This window comes from Pezoporus occidentalis, unplaced genomic scaffold (assembly GCF_034315485.1).
Source record: "Pezoporus occidentalis ecotype Australia unplaced genomic scaffold, CSIRO_AGI_Poc_V1 ctg23, whole genome shotgun sequence".
Taxonomy (NCBI): domain Eukaryota; kingdom Metazoa; phylum Chordata; class Aves; order Psittaciformes; family Psittacidae; genus Pezoporus; species Pezoporus occidentalis.
The window spans coordinates 4820038-4837026 of NW_026914180.1; the positions used below are offsets into that span (position 1 = coordinate 4820038).

Here is a 16989-nt window from a genome sequence, read left to right on the forward strand (position 1 = left end):
AAAATACTGAATGCAGCTTTCACTGGCAACATTTTTGAATGGGTGTTTGATGATGAGAGAGGTTTTAGTAAGAAACCACAGAAAGATCTGAGAAGTGATAAAGTTGCCTAACTAGTATGAGAACCAAGAAGCTCCATCTGTTTGATTTCATCTAAAAGAAGATCAAAAGTTGGTTTGATCACAGATCGTAATTACATTTAAAGGAAGGAAATCTTTAGAAGAAAGGGGACATGAAACCAGAACCAGTGGCTGAAAGTTACAGCCAGAGGATTACCAGTGGATTCCGGAACACAGTTTTTTCCATGGTGATTAACCACCAAGGCAAACTAATGAAGGAAGGGTTCATACCTTGGTGGTTTTCTCAGCTGTCGTGGTTTAAACCCAGCCAGACAGCTTGTTCACTCACTCCCCCCCCCCCCCCCCCCCCGCCTTTTTGCCCTCCTCCTGCTCCCAGAGGGATGGGAAGGAGAATCAAAAGAATGCAACTCCCATGGGTTGAGATAAAAACAGTCCAGTAACTAAGGTGTAACACAAATCACTACTGCTACCACCAATATTAATAAAGGAAATAACAAGGAAAGAGAATACAACACCTCACCACCCACCAAACAATAACTGCCCCCCCCTTCCCCCCCCCAACCTGACCAAGCACCAACCGATACCTCGTCCAACCCCACCATCCTCTAGCCCTTCCTGGGTAACTCCCAGTTACATCCTGGGCATGACGTGCTGTGGTATGGAATACATTTGGTCAGTTTGGGTCAGGTGTCCTGTCTCTGCTTCCTCCCGGCCTCCCCTCCTCTCTGGCAGAGCATGAGACTCACAAAGTCCTTGGCCAGACAAAAACATTTGAGCAGTAACTAAAAACATCAGTGTTATCAGCACCGTTCCCAGGCCGAAAGTCAAAAACACAGCGCTGCACTGGCTACTAAGAAAGACAAAAAATGACTGCTACTGCTAAACCCAAGACATCAGTAAACATGGATCCCAGTTGAGCACTCATTTCTTCTACCCCTTACCTATTCTGGATCAAAGACCCATCTATGCCTTCTCTCTAGAAAGTGGTGGAGAAACATCTTGACTTCCCGGCCATAGCTGACCCTGCTAAAGCAAATCTGCCTGCCCTGGCACCCTCTTATAAAGGAGCTGGAGTTTGCAGCCATTGACCACAGAGCAATGACAGCACTGGGCTGCTGCAGAAGCCATGTAAGGGGCTCATCAGCAAATGAGGCTCTAGAAGACACCAGGAATTCAGGCAGGACCCTGCCTGCAGTCTGCAGTAAGACTCAGCAAAAATGTCTCCACAGATAAAAATGAAAGACTTCAGGCTCAACAAACCAGTGTTGCATTTTGTGACATTATTTTGGATCTTGCCAAGCAGCCGTAGCAAGCAGTGCAAGTGATGGCTCACTGGACCTGTGCACAACATGAGAAATGATTGATGCACCTTCAAGTGAGAGGCACCACTGATGGCTTTTATTGGTTGTATTGAGCCATAATCACCCATCACACTCTTTCCCTTATACCTGGGAATTCACATCTCATCCTGCCCTTTTTCCATAACAGCTATTATTATTTGGGGTACAAAGCAAAAATATATAGTGCTTCTGGAGATGCCTACACTATGACTTTGCAGCTGTCAAATCCACTGTCTGCAAAGCAGGTGTTATTTTTACCACATGCGCTCAAGGAAACAGCTTACCCTGGCTATGGTTTTCAAGAACTCAGCCATAATGTTTCAACTATGTGTACTATCATCATGACAAGTCTGTCAGTCAGTCTGTCTTGGGAGCAGCTTTATTTTCCCTGCATTAGCTGTACTGTGATCAGACCCAAGAGCCTCAATGTGGCAGACACTGCATAAAAAAAGCAGTGAAAACCCAGTTTCTGCCAAAGCTCTTTGCATTCATTGCAGATCCTTTGGAAAGGCTGCTGGAGAAGAGAAGCTCTCACAAGAAGTCTGTTGTGGTGGTTAGAGAAGCTTCATCGCTGTGGTACCTTCAGCTAAGATCTTCAATGGGTAAGCAAGGGAATAAAAGGCTTTTTGCATGGATGGGATGAGATGTGCATACAGGGGCAGGAAATGTGTGGGGATAAAACATCAGCCTCCCTGGTGAAGTCATCTATGTACATGCCAAGAAAATACAAGCTGCTGCTGAATGAAAGTGCTGATATTTTACATCTATTTATGCCTGTGACAATTCAAAGCCTGGTATGGGGGACAGCAAGACCCATTTCCCATTGGATTGTGACCTGGGAGCCTGCAGCAGTCAGGGCTTTCCTCCCCTCTGCAATGCCATAAGGGAAAACATCCAGCCTGCAAACTGATGGGAAGCCAGCAAGAAAGTTTTTAGCTACCTTCCAGCCTGCCCCCATTCATCAGGAGCCCATATCATACAGCAAGCGCTAAAACCTAGCAGAGATCAACAAATTTCTTTTCCATGCTGGCATGTTTAATGAAAGATTCTGCTTGAAAATGCCTAAGAAATAGTTTATAACTTCAGATTCTGGGAAATTGGTACAGATGCTGTTCAGAACTGAAATGCACTGAATAAGCCTGTTGCTGTTCCCACCTCTCCCCTGATAAATGTAGAATGTAGTACTCCATTAACTCCACTTGTCTCCAGTGTTTGTATCCAAAATTAATAATCCTTGCCGTTCTCTGCCCAGCATCACCCCAGTATAACTCAAATAGAGCCATTCATCATTTACAGCATTGTAACCACTCAGGCAAGGATGCAAAAGTGGTATAGCTTTAGTTCATAGCACAAACACATTCATATTGACATGAGAAAAAGCTATGCTCCTGCTACACAGTCTACACATGGGACTGTGGCATAGTTGAGAGTGGACTCAGCTCTGGCTGTATGGAGGACACTGTTAGTGACTGAATTCACAGCCCTGGCAGATTACTGTAAAGCAGAACTCAATTATGGACTGCAGTAGCCATTGTCACTCTCAACGGTACTAACCGTATCTCTGCTCAAAACCCCATGCATGCAGCAACCTGGATGTGTGGAAAGCTTACTGTCCTTGGCAATACCAAGCAATCATCTTGGCTTGTGATGGAGGCTGTTGAGGGTGGCTGACAGCTCCCTCCAGATGCCCAAAGGGACGCTTCTTTATCCCATTAAACTCTCACGCAGAGGGACTGGCCCAATAGATGCAGGGGAGTAGGGAGTTGTTGCAGGCAGCTGTAATAAATGCACAGCAGCAAACACTGCATTTATGAGCTGAGCTCATATGTCTTCGGAGGGGGGAGGGGAGCATCTTTACTCCTTGCATATAGAGCACGTGCTATGTTACACGATGTACAGTCAGTCAGTCACAAATTATGTCGTTCATTGGTACAGACAGTGTGGCTGATAGAACTGGCATCATCAAAGCCTGGTGCATTAAAAACCAGAGTGATGACCCAGCTTGCCTTTGTTTTCAGGACACACAGCCAAGCCAAAGGCATGGGGACCAAACACCGAGCCACCCAATTTGGTTACCACCAAGGATTCATTTCTCTTGACTCCAAGGTTGCCTGCCCCTACTTCTTGCCCAGGTCTCTCTGACTGGTGGCAAAATTACACTAAGTTTTTTTGACTCCAAGCAAGGCTGGCCACAAGCAGTAAATAAAGATAAAATACAAAATATGACCCTAGACTGTAAAAGGCATACAATTCTAGACAAAGACCATGTGACAATGCGGTACTGGAAAAAATGAAGAGCTAAAGAGCCCTTGCCAATGAGAGATGGTGAGGACAGAGGAAGGAGGTTGCAAAGAGCAACCACATGTTTTTATTCCTTCTGCGGAGATACAGTTTGTCACATAATAATACAGTCAATAGCTTTATCTACCTTTTGCAGCTGGCAGGCAGAGTATGTGTAGCAACATTACCCCCTACAGTTCAACACTAGGTTCCCACTTTCTTTGAGCTTTTAATACTGCTCTGGATTTTGCTTATCTTAAACCACTGAGGAAACTTATTATTTCAGTTTAAATCTACCAAACTGACGTGTGTGTGTAAAACACTTGGAGGAGGCAAAAGGAACAGGCAAGTTGGCAGCTTGCAAAGACTAATCACTGCAAATGACTGAAAAAAAAACCCAACACTTTAAGTTACCCTAAGTAACTTTCCATCAGCACTTTCTCCTTATTTAGAGCTTTTTGGTCACGAATTTTCATTTGACTGAGAAAAATGGTGATTTTTCCACTTTCCCTAATGGGGGGAAATTTACTATTTGAGAACAACATAAAACATCTTACAAGATGGAAAAAATTACTTGACATTTCAGATTTGGGAACTTTATCTGGGGAAAAAAGGTACATTTTTAAACAAAAAGTTGTCTTACACAATTTTTTTTCTTAGGTGCAATATTTGAAAGATAAACCAGTTACCACAGTATTGCTGGCTGCTTGGGGGGGATGTCCCATGGGCTCCTCCAGCTCTCAGGGATCCCATCCCTGTGGCATTCACAGGGCTCGAGGTATTCCAGTCCAGCCTTATTGAACTTGCCATATTTTCTTTTTCCTTCATTCTCTTGCCATATTTTCTTTTTCCTTCATTCTCTTAAACATGGAAGTAAAAAGGGGAAACACAGTAGAGCTTTCTTTAAAATAACGCAAGCCTTGTGAAAGACAAAGCACCTTTGAAAGGGGATGAAAATATCTTTAGGGGTTAAATGTTCATGGGTATTAATTTTAAGGCAACACTTCAAGGAGCAGCGCCTTAAAATGCTGCTGGTGCAGCACAGACACCCGACTGTAAAAGCTGAAATTGGCTTTTTGGAGCTCATTTGCACTTCTGGTAGAATCACAGTGAGCACTGATGGCCAGGACACACACAGTTGCCTTTGCATTTATCACAGGTTATCGCTTACAGCTATAAAATGCCTGAGCTTGTTTATTACCTAAGAAACATTACAGGGGATTTTTTAATGCTCAGCACACTGCACAAAGGTGCACAGGAGGAGGAGGATGATGAGCCACCAGCCACTGCTCCCAAAGCCCACCATTGTACTCCAGTGGGGTGCAGCATGGTGCAATCCTGCCCACATAGAAACCTGCACCAGCAAAGCCGTCTTCCTTCCCATCCTGAGCAGGCAGGCAACTTCATCACCTCACCCATGGCGATGGAGAGGGGAAAGCACCTCTGTATGAATACCCTACTGTGTTGTAGCATCATCAGAGAGGAGCCAGTGCTGCATTTTGCAGCGTATCATGCAAATCACAGCTCATACAAATAGCAGGCAAAAGACTTCCTCAGCCAAGTGTGACAACTTCATATATACCTCAGATAAAAACAGCGGTATGGAGAATGATTAAAACAGAAACCCTGACATTGCAATCACAAATCTGAATGGATTCTGGGTTAAGAGTAATAAATGTAGCACTGATCAGTCTGTGGCTTTGCCTTTGCTACTATTAAAAGCACATGAAGAATCCAGAAAAAAAACAGTTTCCAGAATAATTTGTGTCCTGCCCCCATTATCATACTTAGATTTTATCAGTACAGACCAGACGACATGTGTGAGCATTTCATTGCTGGGAGTGGAAAGCTACAGGCAAAGCCTCTGCAGACAGAGCTTTTAATGGATCTTGTTAGATCACTACAACCCTCTGCTCGGGGCTATCTGTTTTTTGGTTTAAAAGTACCTTATCTTGACTTAGCAGTGAGGAATCAATTTTGACTGCAGGTTGTTTTTAGCCAAGGGGTCCAACTCTGTGGTATTTGGTTTGGAAAGAAGGATATATTTGTCCAAAATAGGAACCTGTTTTCTACAGGATGCTGCACTTGGGGGCTTAAAGGGCAGATAATAGCAGTCCTGCCTGCACTATGCAAAAAGCATTCTATAAGCCAAGTGCCGCTTTTCCCCAGCAAATTCAGGGAATAGATCAGAATTCAAGAAGTTATACGAACTCATCTTGGTTTCTCTTCCTTTAGAGAATACCTGATAGCAATGCCCAGTTGCAATTAACCTCAACATATGGTTGCAAGGAATCCCTCAGTTCTCTATCATGCCTCTAACTTCCTCGGAGAGCAGAGCTTGAAGCAGAAGCAGAGTTAAGAACTCTGTAAGCACATCTGTGCATTCATAGATTAATCCTTTAAGAAAAACTCAAGGCCAAGTAAGCCAAACGCTGTATCAGAAACAGGGATTTCCAGCCCCAGCAGTGGCTCTGCGAATCAGGCTGCAGCTGTCCCACTGCCTGACTTTGGATAAGCTTTGAGATACACAGATCTCAGGAACAGCAAAAAGAAACCTGGGAACACTTTTGAATTGAGCTTGTTTTTTTTTCCCTGGGTTTGATGTTACTATTGCTGTTATCCTGTTTAAATCTCCTTTTCCATCTAAATTGCCATTATTCTGATTTTTGCCAAATGAAGGTTGAAATGTCAGCATCCCCCAGGGCTGACACTGAGATTTTCAAGCAACTGGATACCTGCACAGGGCTCTTCTGGCACAGCACTAAGGACCAGCACTCAGAAAAATCTGGCTGTAGCCCTGGGTGGCTTCATACCCTCCCAACAGATCAGTGGGAAGTGTGCAGCTGATCCTCAAGTTACTCCAGTCACCAATCCACTTTCTCCCTGTGTGGAGCATGCAAAGCAATAGAGCAATGATTTCCAAGCAGTGCTAAAGCATTCCAAACATCTAAGATGCATGCTATATATCAACACTAAAATTAATGCTAAAAAATGAGGTCTCCAGACAGCAATGACAGTGAGAAATGTGCCTTGCCACAAACCCCCACCAAAGGAATTTGAAACTCCACATTTTAAAGAAAGCACAACCTCAAAGCCCTGAACTCCTGTGCAGCTTCACAACAAGACCTGCATCGAAAGAGCAATCAGAGCTCTCATCAAAACCAATTTCATATGCTAAAGCGATGCCAAGTAATTACTGTAAGACACTGTGGTACAGCTGCCTCAAGTTCCCGTGCAATCAGCATATTTTAAGGAGAGTTTTGCAGTGCTGTTCCTGGATGTTGCAATCACACAAGTGCCTTGGGGAACCACAGCACACAGCCTGCCATGGTTGGGCTCCACCTCCTTCTGGAGGTGAGAGCCTACCATTAGCAGCAGCCTCTGGGATCCTTCAGGATCTGTTCCATGCCTATTCCCAATCTACCTGACACTGAGGACCCCATAGTGGGGGTTATTCTGTGAGATATGGGCAAATAGGATCATATCCTTCTCCTGTTTGTGCTGCAGTTTACCCAGCCAAGGGACTGCCCAAATGCAATGCTGCTGTCATGTGGATCAACTGCTTCACTACAACCAGCTTCTGTGGAGCCTGAAGACATCTGCTCAGAAGCACAGCGCAGAAGTCAGCTGTCAGAGAGTGAGGATGTAGACCCCTTTGAGAGGACCTAGGGTTTCCAAGACATTTTCCTAGGGCTTTTTCATGGGACCCTACAGGAGGCCTACAACTTTCTGGAAGCTGGGCAAGATACCTGTCATCGTTTAATCCCAGCCAACAACTAGGCACCACAGTCACTCACTCTCTCCCCCCCCTGCAGTGGTATGGGGGGAGAATCAGAAGAGTAACAGTGAGAAAACTCATGGGGTAAGATAAAGAGGATTTAATGGGTAAAACTAAAGCTGCTCTCACAAGCAAAGCAGAACAAGGAATTCGTTCACCATTTCCCATGGGCAGGCAGGTGTTCTGCCATATCCAGGACATCTGGGCTCCATCAGGTGTAACAGCCACTTGGGAAGGCAAATGCTACCACTGCCAGCATCCCCCCTTCTTCCTTCTTCTTCCCCCAGCTTTACATTCTGACCATAGCATCACATAGTATGGAATATCCCTTTGTTCAGTTGGGGTCAGCTGGCCCAGCTGTGTCTCCTCCCAACTCTTCATGCATCCCCAGCCTGCTCCGTGGTGGAATGGGATGAGAAAAGGCCTTGGCTCTTTGTAAGCACTGCTCAGCAGTAACAAAAACATCCCTGTGTTATCAGCACCATTTTCAGCTCAAATCCAAAACAGAGCCCATACTAGCTACCCTGAAGAAAATTAACTCTATTCCAGAAAAAAAAACACCTTCTCCACCCTTTATTCCACACCATTTATGTCATGCTCAGGTTCCACACTATCTAATACGTCCTCATTAGTCACCACCCCCCTTCTCATCCTTTGATATAATGCACAGATATCATTCCCTTAGTCCACAGACCACGACTGTAAAATGCTCATAAGATGTTCAGAAATGTCCACAGATACATACACTGAGTTAATTTCGTCCATGACTTTGAGCCCCATCTCTTATGGTGGTCATTCAGAACAGGAGAGGTAGTGTGTTGCGTGGAGTTACCTGGCATCAAAGCCAGCTCAGGCCAGGATGCTGCTGTACTGCACTGTTTCTTGTATGGCTTGTATTCCACTGGTTCAGGTGGTTCTTGTTATAGTAATTCCTATAACAATCAACTCAAATCCCAGGTTGTAACAGTTTAAAGGTATTTCCATTACCATCTCCACTTCTGGGCCCTTTGGGCCAGGTTATACGGTTTAACATTGCAATGAACTCCACCCCTGTACTGCTGTGGCTTGTACTTATCCGCAGCCTGCAGTCCCTTAGGGGTGTACCTGTTCTAGGAGAGCTTTATCTATGAGCCACAGTCTCTTCAGGGGTATATCAGATGTGGCACAGACTTATGCACAGCCACAGTAACTCTGAAGCACACCTGCTTCAGCATGGCTTTACCCATGGGCCACAGTGCCTTTAGAGATATACCTGCTGCAGCATGGCCTTATCCACAGCCACGGTCCCTTCAGAGTAAATGTGCTCCAACATGCTCCATCGCTATAGTCCCTCCAGGGGTATACCTGCTCTGTGAGCTTATCCATGGCCCATGCTTTGAGGTGCTCCAGCATGACCTCACGAACAGCTGCAAATCCTTAAAGAAGTACCTTCATGGTACAGACACATATTCATGGCCACAGACACTTTGGTTGTCCTGCTCTCATGTGGACTCAAACACAGGTCACAGTGTCTTTGACTCCAGTTCACACCGGAGTTCTGGCCTGCCCAATACAGCAGTGCAGAAACAGCTGTCATGCCCCAGCCATCTGCCAACCCAGGCACATCGCCATTGCTGTTATCATAATGTTCCCAGGCACAGCAGAGTCAGATGATAAGCTGTACAGCACTACAGCAAGCAGCAAAAGCAAAAAGCAGCCACTAACAAGCACTAGACTCTAATATTCAGTAAGTCAAGCAAGCCCTGTGGCAGCACAGGAACCTGCCAACTAATAGCTGAACAGCAATAACAGCTACAAATTCAATCTGGCACATCCCAGTCAAACCTGTCATTATCTCAAGCCCCTCAAGCACCATGTTGGGCACCAAAAAGGATAGTCGTGGTTTAACTCCAGCCGGCAACTAAGTACCACACAGCTGCTCACTCCCACACACTGCATCCCCAGTGGGATAGGGGCAAGAATCAGAAAAAAAAAAACAAACATAAAACTCACAGAATAAGAACAGCTTCATTATTGAAACAAAAATTATTCATAATAAAAATAATAGTAATAATAATAGACATAAATAAAACCAAATGGGAAAAAAGAAGTGATGCACAATACAATTGCTCACCACCTGCCGACTGATACCCAGCCAGATCCAAGCAGTGATCTGGGCCTTCAGGGTAACTGCCCCCAGTTTATATACTGGGCATGATGTGCTGTGGTACAGAATACCCCTTTGGCTAGTTCGGGTCAGGTGTCCTGTCTCTGCTTCCTCCTGGCTTCCCATGCCTCTCCTCACTGGTACAGCACGAGACTGAAAAGTCCTTGATTTAGAGTAAACACTGTTGAGCAACAACTAAAACATCAGTATATTATCACGGCTGTTCTCATACTAAATCCAAAACAGAGCACTGTATCAAGAAAACACAAACCCTCTATTCCAGCTGAAACCTGGACAGTAGCTTAAGGTCTCTCAGCTGAATGTCCAAGCTTAGCTGACAGAATGAAGAATCCTTCCTCACCCTTTCTGCATGAAAGGATGAGATTCAACTTGAAAATTAAGACACCTACGTCAGGGGCTTTATCCAATTGCTCAAAAGCAGGGATCTGGCATACTCTGAAATGCTGCAAGGTATCTCGTCTGGACTACAGCTAACACTCCAGAAGCTCATGGCTTTCACATGGAATTACAGAATCATAGAATAATAGATTCATAGAAACATAGAATCAAAAAATGGTTTGAGTTGGAAGAGACCTTAAAGATCATCTAGTTCCAACCCTCTGCCACAGGCAGGGACACCTTCCACTAGAGCAGGTTGCTCACATAGATTATATGTGGATGACTCAGATATCCTAGGATATATTGAATGGCAATAGATGGAGACTGCAAATTGAACCCTGGATCCTCATCATCTGTAATAGCAACTCAGCATTTTCCTCATAGGCATATACATAACCACACATAAACATAATTAAACATAATTAATTTGTGAGACACATCCTATCTGTAGCTTGTTTGATGTGCTGTAGATCACAAGAAATACACCTTCACTGCTCATGTTACTGCTTGTGATATTATTTCCCCATACTTACAAGCATACAACAGGCTGGATCCCAGCCTGGTGGAGATTCCACACTGACGTTAATAGGATCAGACACATGGCCTACGCAAAGATCAAATATAAGCCTCTTACCTCAGCATCTAGAGGCAAAATAGCATTAGGCACTTCAGAAATGCAGATAAATTCTATACTGATACAATTATGTCAAGAAAAAACAGACAAAGAGATAGTTTTGTTGCCTGATGGTTTGAATTTATAGGAGATGTTGCACAGATCATCAGAAAACATTAACAATTGATCACATCTAAAATATGTGCTTATAATTTTTTCAGAATCTACCTAAATGCAAGAACAAAAGGCTTTTCTTCTTCAAAACAAACAGAAAATGCTATCTAGTGTTGGCTCTTTGCTACTGCACTCTCACATACCTTTTTGAATTAAGCAAAATGAGCTGTGAAGCATCAAAGCGCAGAGGGCAGCGTGCCCAGCAGCATTGCACACTCAGGATTCAGGAGCCTTGTCCTGTTTCAAAGTTTATTCTGAATTTCAAAGATGATATAAAGCTCACACCTGCTGGATTCCTACCCTGCAGAGGGAAACAGGAACGGGGAAGAAAGGCTGGGAAGAGGAGATGTGGCATAAAAGGTTTAACCAGCTGCCGATCCAGGCACCAGCACTGGCTTAGCTGTACTCTCTCCTTTGGCTTAATGCAGCACAGGATCCTCTCTAGCTAGAAAATATATATAATTTAATATGTATATATTAAAGATTATGTGTGTGCTGTAACATTGAATTATGTAAACTGCTAATATTTAAAAAATTAATATTGAACAATAAGCATATGGATTTAGAGCTCAAGGGGAGGAATGGTAATGGACTGAAGATCCTCAGGGTTTCAGATCAATCCTTACTATTTATTTTATGTGTTAGTTAAAAAAAAAAATCCCAAACTCTTACAAGTATTTGTGGTTCCCATTCTGATGGCTGGGTTAATTAAAGGTCAGATCCTGCCTCCACAGCCACTCTTGCAGGAGAACTATACAACGCTGCTCTTCCACCAGCAGTTCTGTCCGTCAGCCAGGCGCTGTGACATCTCAGCACGTACAAAAACATCTTCTTTAAATTGCCATCAGCCTTGCCTGAGACGGATCAAAACATCTCAGCTTCCCCGTGCGATGTGTCTCAGAAATGTCACTTTCATCCTCTGCAGGTGATGCCACAACTAACAGTTTTCATGTCCTTCCAGTAGGAGGGAGCGGAGGGAGAGAAGGGGGAGAAGAGCTGGCAGCAGCCATTACCATGATTGCTCATATGCCGATTTTGCTTTCCAAGGCCAAATTTGCCATTGCTGACTGTATGAGACACATCACATACATCTGCTTGTGGCACACAGAGCTGGCACTGCTCTGCCTGTCTTGGAACAGAGATCATCAGCGCAAGCTTTGGCCATAACATTTTTTCTATATGTTTTTAATGTGCCCCATGGAAGCATACCTAGTTTTAGTTGGAACACTGCAAGTAAAGCCTCAGAAACACTTGCCTTTTGAAATCCACAGTTTTAATCCTGATGTAAAGGCAGAATGAACTGTGCACACCAGACATTGGTCATGTTACTATTGTCAGACAGGAAAATCAGTTCATATTTGGAAAACAATACAACATCTGGAAAATTATTATCAGAATAACATGCTCAGTTAATCAAAAGCATTTTCATAAGAGTCTAATTCAAGTCTTGTATAAGCTTACTGTGCCAGACCTGTCCTGTTTTCAGCACTACACGGCCCTCAAACAGGCAGAATGCTGCTGACATCCCTGCAGATTTTGTTTGGGCCAATCCCTGTGCTCATAGAGGAAACCTAAAACTTTTCCCTTCCCTGCACCCTTCCAAGGCTGGTCACAGGGTCTGCAAGCACAGGACACCCTTTCTGCCCAGGCTCCCTGCTATTATCAGAGATGCTGATCTTGCTGATGGGGCTGCACACTACACGGTTATGTTTCCTATATGCTATCTCCAAAGGTTCCCCAAAATCAACTCACAAGATAGGAGCTAATTCCCCCATAACTCACACAGTAGAGAACAAGCCATCACATCTCAGTAGTGCAGCATCACAGCACTGCCATTTGCCAAGTGACAGAAGCGCAGGCTATAGGAGAGCCCCAGAGCATCCTGTCACTCTGGGGTCATTCAGCAGCTTTCACATTTATTCTCACCAGCCAGAGATTTTAGGTGAACAAAAATATGCTGAGAAGGGAAAAGATGAGATCTCTAGGTCCAGGACCCCTCTCTTATACAACAAACGGATAGGGGAAAGACAACCAGTTGATCCCAGCAGACAAAATGTCCCATTCGGCAACTGCAGAGGATGAATCTTCAATATTTCTGGAGAAGGGTTTGGGAAAAGTCCCTTTCCAACAGGTGAGTACACAGAACTAAGTGGCAGTAGCTTGCCAAGGCACACGACAGCCAGCCTTGGCATGCCAGCAGCAAATGGTGTCCAACATCTCAATTCTTTGCCAGCACTTGGTATCTGTGAGCATTGGGCACTGACGCCACACCATGTACAGCAGGTAAGGACAACCTACAGACCAGGCTGCCATTGTGGTACTGGAACAGGAGGATAAAGGAGCATCTCCTTTCATTTGTGCCTGAAAGAAGGAAGATTTAACTGGGACAACCAGTTTATTCCTGTGTCTGACCAGTAAAGATGCAGTCACCAGTTTTCATAATGTGATTTCACTGCTAATTGTTCCAGCTCTGGGGGTCATGAGGATATGGACAAATGTCAGCTACCACTGCAGAAATGAGCTCCAAGACTTTGTGCCTGAGGGGAGCAATCTTTTAAAATGTAACTCCAAGAGGCTGGAAAACCAAAGGCAAATAAACGCTGTCATGCACTCCATAGCACTCATCCTCTTTTTTTCATCTCGGTCTCCAAAGGTGAGATCCATGACAGTTTAACAACAGGGGTTGGCTCTACAAGACAAGAAGCCCTGGGGGCTGTGAGGGCTGCCTGGGAAAGAACATTAGAAACCTTCATGCTGAGGCCCCATTTTATGGCTCTGGTTGAAGGCACGCTCCTGCGTCAGATAAAAAGACGTATCATACCAAATGGTTATTATCTAATAAAAATACATACAATAATCATCCCTGAATGAAGAACCAGAAGGGTGTAGCAACACTTCAAAGGGTCTTTCACTGCAACTGCAATGTTCCAGGCTTTTGGAAGTTGAAGCTAAGGCAATAAACTGTCTTGTCACTCAGGAGGGATGTGATCTCCCACTGAGATACAAGGGGGAATATGGGAAACATCCTGAGCAGTAATAATGCAGGCTTCACACCCTGGATGCAGGCATCACTTCAATATATGTGAACTGATCCCCTCACCTGTGATTCTAAGCCTTTTTAGTACAGGAAGGCTTTACTGAAGAAGCCTTTCTGCAGGCTTGCACATTTTCTAAGAGGAAGGAGATAGTGAAAACGAATGCCTGAATTACAAGGTGTTTCAGTTTTTTTGCTTTCACTAAAAGCATCTGCCAGAAGAAAGATTAACAATATATGGAAAAGTGGACTAACCTGAACACATCAGGCTGCAGAGGCATGATGAGCCACAAAGCTGGCAGGTGCTCAAGGGGGCAAAAGTGCCATGCTACCCGGCATGTGTACACCCAAGACATGCTCCTCCTCTTCCAGCCTCTCCTCATTCCCGACACCTCCGGGCCAGCCCCTCCCCTGGCTGGCCACCCCAGCACCTGCTCCCAGTGCCCAGCATTGTTCCCCAGATCTCAGTCTCACTTCCTAATGGTCTTTGCCAGCCCGTGCTTCTTTCTCCATGACCCAGTAACCCTTCAGCTCCAGGCCCTTCTCCCAGTCTCCCCCCATCAGTGTGGTCCCAGTGTCTGCAGGGTCAGTGCAGCACACGGACACTCATTCGGGTCCCCAGGGATAGAGATGTTTTGCCAATAAAAAGCACCTGGGGCATGCCCAGTGTGGGCAAGCACTGATTTTTTTTTAATTCCACTGAGTTTTTCCTGAGCCTGTACCATGCACAGTGACTGCTGCTGGGGCAGATAGATTTTACCTGTTCAATGCAGCTCCAATAGTCCACCTACACCAGGGCTTCTCCAGCCTAGATAGGTCAGTTAAATATATCACGCCCTTAATCCGTGTAGTTATGGTGGCAATCATCGGGCAAAGTGACATGACAAATTGCTTGTGAATTGCTCACCAACAAGCTGAACCTCTCCTGCCAATATCCTCTAGTCCTTTCCTTGTTTTTGTGCTTTTCCTCCCTTCATTTGCTGCTCTCCTCCTCCTCTTTCACTCCAGAGAAATCCCCAAGGTCTGGCAGCAAACCTACTGTTCCTGAGAGCCTTGCTCTCAGATGCTGAGCTTTGTTTTTCCTGCATTCCTGCCACCAGGGAAATTCCCGTTTGGGTAAAAAGGAAAGGCTGAGGCTGACATTATTGACACATGAAATATTTTACAGGAACAACCTCAAGTGCCTGTGGGAAGCGCCCTGAACTCAAGAGCAAATGCTCTATTCTGAGACATGTTTTCAAACTGTTTAAACCATCCCTTGATCACAAGGTTAAAAACCCGACCCTAAAACACCTTTCCTCAGAGGTAACACAGCCTGAAGGTGGTTCATGTCACCTTGAGACCAAAGTTCTGTTCCCAATCCCCTTCACTCTGGAGGATTGAGGTCATCTTTACCTGGGCTTTGGCTACCTCACTCACAGCATTTCAAAGAACAAGTGGAGAAAGAAGGCTTTGGGTCTGAAACAGCTATTTCTCCTACCAGGCTGACACTGCACGATGGTGCTGAACAACCTGACACCTCAGTTTCACAAGTCACTTGCTTTCTGCTAATTTCAGAGCATTTTAGCACCCTTCCCCCTTAGGAAGCCCTTTCTTCTGACTGTTTTTTGGCTATGTAACTCATCTTTAAGCTTGTCATTTATGCACTGCACTGGGGAAGAACTGAAAAATAAAGCGTGTTGTGGAAGAACCTGTGCTACAAGGGTATGGTCCTGCCCAGGTATTTCAGTTCCTTATTGCCTACCAAATCTGTAATAGTCCAGAGGCAGAACCAGCCTGGTGGCTGCTCATAGATCGTATCCTGCTGCTCCTTGGGTGCAGAATATTAATGGAAAAATCCTGTGAATAAAAAAACCTTGGGAAGGCAGCTATTTACCAAAGGAGAATGACTCACTGTGTTTACGCTGCAGCCTGCCATGTGAAAGACAAGAAGCCACAAAAGGTCACAGAGGAGTTGTCTCCTTGCCACTTATTCTGTCTGTTCCTCCGACAAAGGCAAAGCCATCTGCAGTACAAGTGATGAAGCAGTGATGACCAAAGATTTCAAAAGGACACATGAAGAGTGCCAAATGCTCTTGATAAAAAAGCGAGTGAACAAGAGGAGTCACATAGCTCTTTGTGTAACCTTTACTCCACTGTTAAGTGCACCAGTTTATAGTAATTATGGAAAAGCCACTGATTGTATTATAAATATAATGACATTAACAGGACTGTCACTGTGTCTGTAGCAACAGTTGTGAAATTAATTTTTTTCTTCATTAAGGAGATCCTTATTTGCATGATTAAAATGTCAGCCCAGATAAATGCATGTGCCGGGGAATGAATCACTGAGCAAAAATGCCACCTGCCAAGCCCGGAGAATAGGACAAATAAACAAGCAGTGAGGAGCAGCTCAAAACTTGATCCAGCTCCCAGTGGGAGCCGTTCCATCATCCTCAGGAGCAGCAACACTCTCCAAGTGAGTGCCAAGATGAGGAGGCTCAGCCAAGCGACAGCCCGAATGCTTAGGATTTTTGCTTTGGCCACACTCAACCATTTTGGAAGGGAAAACTACAGCCTTATAAAAAAAGAATCCCTCCATTGCAGTTTAGAGGGTACAAAAACATACTCCCATTAAGAAGGACAAAATATATGTGATCCAAACTTACTCCTTTGCTACTATTTGATAAATGACAAGCCCAGCCATGACTCACTTAACATTGCTGAAGCTCATCAACTCTGCATGCTACTATAAATCAACAAAATTTCCTGTTCACTCAAATACTTCCAAAAGCAGATGAATCCACACCAAGAACCCATGTCCTTGTATGAAGTTTCAGCTCAGCATCACACCACCACCCCTATCTCAAGCTGCAGACCTGCCCTCCTGTGTGTCAGGTCGCTACACAGAGTGACTCAGTGGCAGGACAGGCAGGACAGGCAGCTGCCAGCTCAAGACAAGCTGTCAGTTTACCACAGCTGAACTGAAGAGTCACAAGCCTGCTGGAAAGTTGCAGTATTCCCTCCTCCAGTCTCCTCATCTTCTGGAGCAGGTCAACACATAAAATCTTTCTTCTGGTCTTCATCAAAGCAGAATATTCTCCTCAGTACGCCTATGTTATGTTTGTCTTAAAAGAGAATATGTTCCAAAGGTATTTTAGCAGAGAG

The 16989-nt window shown here is 44.7% G+C and overlaps 1 long non-coding RNA gene across 1 annotated transcript; it reads right to left on the reverse strand.

The window, feature by feature from the left end:
• Positions 1-972: 972 nt before the first annotated feature.
• Positions 973-14194, reverse strand: LOC134165137 (uncharacterized). Its single transcript, XR_009965388.1, has 3 exons — positions 14098-14194; positions 13909-13978; positions 973-1054 (listed from the first exon to the last, which is right to left on the reverse strand). It is a non-coding gene; the product is annotated as an uncharacterized LOC134165137 (long non-coding RNA).
• Between the last annotated feature and the right edge of the window lie 2795 nt (positions 14195-16989).